This window comes from Alexandromys fortis, unplaced genomic scaffold (assembly GCF_014885135.2).
Source record: "Alexandromys fortis isolate MF-2015 unplaced genomic scaffold, M_Fortis_MF-2015_v1.1 scaffold_332, whole genome shotgun sequence".
NCBI lineage: Eukaryota > Metazoa > Chordata > Mammalia > Rodentia > Cricetidae > Alexandromys > Alexandromys fortis.
The window spans coordinates 424466-430289 of record NW_026068232.1 but is presented as its reverse complement, the minus strand read 5'-3'; the positions used below and the strand labels follow the sequence as shown (position 1 = coordinate 430289).

The following is a 5824-nucleotide window of genomic DNA, read 5'->3' as shown; positions in this document are numbered from 1 at the left end:
ACCTCATTTTCGATAAAGGAGCTAAAAGTATACAATGGAAGAAAGAACGCATCTTCAACAAATGGTGCTGGCACAACTGGATGTCAACATGTAGAAGATTGAAATTAGACCCATATCTATCACCTTGCACAAAACTCAAGTCCAAATGGATCAAAGACCTCAATATCAGTCCGAACACACTGAACCTGATAAAAGAGAAAGTGGGAAGTACCCTACAACAGATGGGCACAGGAGATCGCTTCTTAAGTATAACCCCAGCAGCACAGACACTAAGGGCAACATTGAATAAATGGGACCTACTAAAGCTGAGAAACTTCTGTAAAGCAAAGGACACTGTCAATTACTAATTTCTTTCATGTAACATTCAATTAAATTTCTTAGGTATTCGTGTAGTACTATGTTTGATGGATATATTTATAAGTCCAAATACTTTGTATATGTCTATTTCTGTAAATCGTACATCCCATTCATTTTAATTAGACATAGTTTATGTTACTTACTATAGAAACAAATACTACTCGTTTTTCCAATAATTTTCCTGAAGACAATGTCCAGTAAATGTTCTGTGAAGTGGTATCCACTTGTAGCTGTTTCTTTCTAAACTTTGGGGACATACTGAACCTTTGAGGATTGTAGTAGGAATTACTTCCATTCAACTATGTAAAATTCAAGTTCAATGCATGACCTGATTTCTAGAATATTTTCTTCTTCTTCTTTGATTTATCTTTCATAATAAATAGAAAGATTTCATACATTTATATGAATTTTAGTCATTTTCATCCCAATTCTCCTGTCCTGTTCTACTTCACTAAAACTGTATTTCTTAACTCACTCTCCTATATACTACTATTTTATATTTAAAATACAAGAATTTAATAAAAACGTGTATTTTCATATTTTCCACATCAGTATTTCTCAAACTCTTACTGTGTAGTCCTCACCCCACTTTCAAATCATTACCTCCTAATTCATTATTTTTATTATGTATTACACACTAATCTATATACACACATAGTAATGTGTAAATATAACCAGTTCATTTTTAGTTCTAAAATTTTCTTTGGATACAACAACCAAATGATAATGCTGTTGGATATTATATCATTTTATGAATGTGGTGTTAATGGCCTCTAAGTTACATGGACTCAACAACCATGTAATGTTTGTGATTTGCAATATTCAACGTGCTTTACATCTTTTGAAGGAAGACTTGAGCTCAATTAGGTAGACATTAGTTATTGATGAGATTTATGAGAAAGTATTGTACCTTTAGTGAAATCTAGCCATGCTGGTTATTATCATTCAAAGTTATTATAACTAAATTGGACATTTCAAGCCTTTTCGTTTTCTTGACAGCTTTCCTAAAAACTTCCTGGTCTCTGATAGCTATTCTACATGCCCAGTGATTTATGTAGTTCCTATTCAAATTTTTATAGTTCCCTAACAAAAACTTAGTGTTTCAGCAACAGGGACTTAACTTCCACTTCTTGGAAGCAACCAAGGTCACCACAGACTATTATCTTGTTAGTATCCTGGGCTCCCTTACCAACAATTTGAATGCAAGATTTTTTTGTCTGGTTTTGATGTTTTTCTTAGGTAGTCATTGCCCCTGTTGTGCAGATTATCTTCCAAAATGTGTGCAACTTCTGATTATCTGTATACATAATTGATATGTATTAAAAAATTTTGAGAAAATATAAAATATTTAGTTCTTATTTTGACCATCCTTGTAGTTTCTCCTGATTGTTTTGTAATTTTACCTCTTGAATCCTAATAGAACCACTTTGCAGAAATGACAAGTCATAATATTATGTATGTCCTCCTTATATTGTTTAAATCTAGAGTTGTGGAATATTTTATACTTTCTGATCAAATAACTTATCCAATATAATGTTTAAGAATACTTGAATCTCTTGACTAACCTATCTCTTTTAATAAGGTATGTCATGACCTGTTTCGGATTTTGACTTTTTACTTCATTTTTTGTCTATTATTAAAGGGTAGTTGCTATTTTATTTGTTATCACTTTATTATTATTTATGATGCATAACAGACATCATACTGGTAAACTGAAGTAGCAGAGTGAGCAGTTTTAAGAGATGGGTGATGATATACACATGGAGCTTGTATGCACACTGCCTTTTCTTATTCAGGGTCTTCTCCCAACACCTTAACTAATAGGCAATTGTTGATGCTGCAAAATCCCTATTTGTGTTACCAGGCCTGTTTGAGTATATAATTCATTATACAAAATACATAGTTTTCTTTATTATAATATTTTTCAGACATTTCTGCCTCAATATTACAAAGTATTTTATTAATGTGACAATAATAAATTGCTGTCTTTGCTAAGTTTTAATATCTAGATATGTATTTGTATATGAAAATTTCTATGTACTTTATGTGTTGTTGAGTAAAGAACTCAGTTTTCATATTGAATCCACTTGTCCCAAGAGTTTTCAAAATTACTGTGTCATCTGCAAATATCAGAAATTTTTAAAATCCAGTGATATTACACACACACACACACACACACACACACACACACACACACTTGCATATAATCCCATTATGATACCAGAATTGATCTACCAGTCTAACAGGCTGGTGAACTCTAGGATAGAATGCAGGCTATGTCTCAATGAAAATAAGCTGGAATTGGATGGAGGAGGAACTCCGAAGTTGACTTTGTCTTAATAAAACTGTTCACATATTGCAGAATCCTTACACATACATATAAATAAACACAAATGTATTTAAGTGTTCATTTGGTGCACCTGATTTCATTTCACTAATATATATTTAACTATATACCAAATCCAAATGACCTCGTGATAAATAATTTGTCCTAAGTTTTGAAATATGAGTGAAAACTTTAGTTCCCAGTCTTTATTCTTGTATCTGAATATTGTGTCAATCTTGGCTATCTTATGAAGTTAAAATAGATCACAAAGTAATATATCTTCACTGTGTATGAGATACTTTTAACCTCTGGATAGCTTTCAAAATTATTGACTTCTAAAGTCAATGTATTGCTATGTTATAAATATAAATGCATGTTACTAATAATCCAGAAATACATGGTTATGACTTTAAGTGTACTAAGATCTATTTATTCATATTTTCTCCTTTAACATATATTGTTTATTTCTCATACAGCATCTGACTGAGCTGCTCAGAAAGGTTACAGTTCAAGCAGTAAAGCCATCTTTCCTCTCTACATTCCAAAACCTGACAATGGAGGAGAACCCATCCCTGAGTTTATGGTATTGTAAAACCATTTACGTCCTGCTTTCATTTGGGATTGTTGATTACTCATGTTAATAATTAGATTGAAGTCTATCTTTTTTATTTTGTGATTTGCAGGTTGTTCGACTTATATATACTGTTTAGATTGCTGTGTACATTACTTTCCACAAAGTTATGCCCTCTTTTTGAAAAATAGTAAAAATCTTGTTTTACTTGAGGACCACTCAGTTAAGAACAAGAAAAGTGTAGTATTTATTTCTGACACAAACTGTTATGAGTAAACCTTCCAGGACAATGTGAGATGGAGACTGCAAGTGTTAATGTTCAACATGCAGAAGTGCTGTCCTGTAACAATCTGCATATTTGATGCTTCCATACACATATGTCATATTTTCTACATGATAGAAGGTTTTACTTTGTTTATTATCACATATTCTTTCCAGTTTATTGTCATTAGGGATGTAGATGTGTAATTTTCTCCCCTTTAACAGTTTTAACTCTTTTATTTTCCAATATACTCCAAGGTAAGAAAAAATAGCTCAAACTTTTCACAAAATTACCAGTATTTACGAGGCCAATTATCCTGAGTAGTCAGGAAATTAAACAGAGCAACAATTAGATGATCTTAGAAGGGGATACTGACTAGATGAGCCTTCATTACTCTCTTCAAACTTGATCAATAGACAAGTTTTCTTTTGTGGGATGAAGAATAATATAGGTGAGGGTTTGTGCAATCAATGCACTTGGTTTTTTATGGATAATAAGGTTCCATATCTGGTATTTAATACAACGAGATATTCTGGTAGTGGAAAAAATGGGGAAAATGTTGTCAAGAAGAAGATTGGTAAAAATCCTGGAAATTATGGAATTCAATTTGTAGATTACTAGAACTGTCAGCAATGGTTGTTTGCATTAACTTTTTCATGATTTAATCGATTTATAAAACTATAATTATATATCTATTTCTGAACTTCATCAAAGACTCCAGAAGGCTATAATATTACCTAAGTAATCAGGAAGTTCATTGTAAACAACTTCCAAAACTCTAGAATTGACAGAGACATCTTGATACCTGAACAATTACCCAAAGCTCTTCTGTACATTTGGGGCATCCATCTTCAGCATTCAGGCCCATGGTATCCAGCAGACTTCTCCATTATATAGGACATTTCAAAGACAATTCTGCTTATAATGGCAGTTTGTCAGTGACTTTTTTCTGTGCCCTGAAGAATGTCTTGTAGACTCTTTTATCTTGCCTAAAAGATCATTTCACCTTTAGGCAAGTTCAACAGTCATTTTTTCTGTGGGTCTTGCATGTCCAGTTCACTTAGCATGCCATCAAGCAGCCAAGGCAAGAGCTGTTTCTTTCCCAGACGGCTAGCAAACTCTATAAGGAGCCTTTTTGATGCCCATCATCCTCTTGAAGTAGCTTAGTCCTGCCAGGAGCAGATGTGTCTCACTGTCATAAAATGTCCCAATTATTAAAACACTTTAAATGCCATATTCTGAAGATCTCTGAAAGAATTGAAGAATCCCTATCCATCTGAAATACATATCTGTAAATCTATAAAACCTTACATGACTATAAACTTGACTATTGTAGCTGACTCTCTATTTATATATAGTTCTTAATTATACAATACATTTTTTCAATGAGAGCATATATATATATATTTATATTATATATGTTTTATATATAAAATTGACCTTAAATTTGTACCAATAAACCAAGGTTTAAACCATTACAAATCATGATAGAATATCCCCTTTAAATGTGAACAAATTGTTGTAAACAGTATTTGGGAATATGTGTGCAATTCTCTAGACTAATTTTTGCTGAATGGGAGTACTGTTAACTAGGTCTTTTACTGTATATCATGTGTACTAGGTTCTGCTCTGGGACATTGGTCTACACCCTGTCAATTTTATTTTAATAAATTCGGATTGGTCAGTACTTAGGCAGGAAATATAGGAGGGACATACAGGCAGAAAATAAGTCAGGGAAACAAGAGCAGAAGAATATTGGGAAGAAGAAAGCTTAGTCTGCAGTCTTTACCCATCCACAAAGAAAGCAAGATGTGAGTGCCTTGCTGAAAAAGGACTAAATGGCTATGGGACCTTGTTGGAACATATAACTCAGACAACAGAATCATGGCAACATGAACAACTGCATCCTCATAAGCCTGAGAGAGCTTGGAAAGTAATTCTAGTCAGAAAAGAATAGAGTTAAACACCATTTATTGATAGCAGCATTTTCTCAGGTGGGCTCTGCTTGCTAGAGGCAAGCTAGAGGCAAGCACTCACATTTATTTTTTTAATATATATTTTTTTATAGAGAAAAGGAAAAAAAGTTTCCGCCTCCTCCCAGCCTCCCATTTCCCTCCCCCTCCTCCCCTTCTTCTCCCCCTCCCACCACTCCTCTCCCCCTCCCTCTCCAGTCCAAAGAGCAGTCAGGGTTCCCTGCCCTGTGGAAAGTCCAAGGTCCTCCCCCCCTCCGTCCATGTCTAGGAAGGTGAACATCCAAACTGGCTAGGCTCCCACCAAGCCGGAACATGAAGTAGGATCAAAACCCCGT

General features: G+C 33.8%; 2 long non-coding RNA genes across 3 annotated transcripts in view; both read left to right on the top strand.

The window, feature by feature from the left end:
• Positions 1–5824, top strand: part of LOC126493742 (uncharacterized) — a 217358-nt gene that overhangs the window by 99288 nt on the left and 112246 nt on the right. The gene's annotated exons all lie outside the window — the stretch shown is intronic.
• The window catches only part of LOC126493745 (uncharacterized), a 29788-nt gene that overhangs the window by 16995 nt on the left and 6969 nt on the right, over positions 1–5824 (top strand). Inside the window, exon 2 of the long non-coding RNA XR_007589877.1 lies at positions 3160–3266. This is a non-coding gene — a long non-coding RNA (uncharacterized lncRNA). The remainder of the gene's footprint in view (positions 1–3159; positions 3267–5824) is intronic.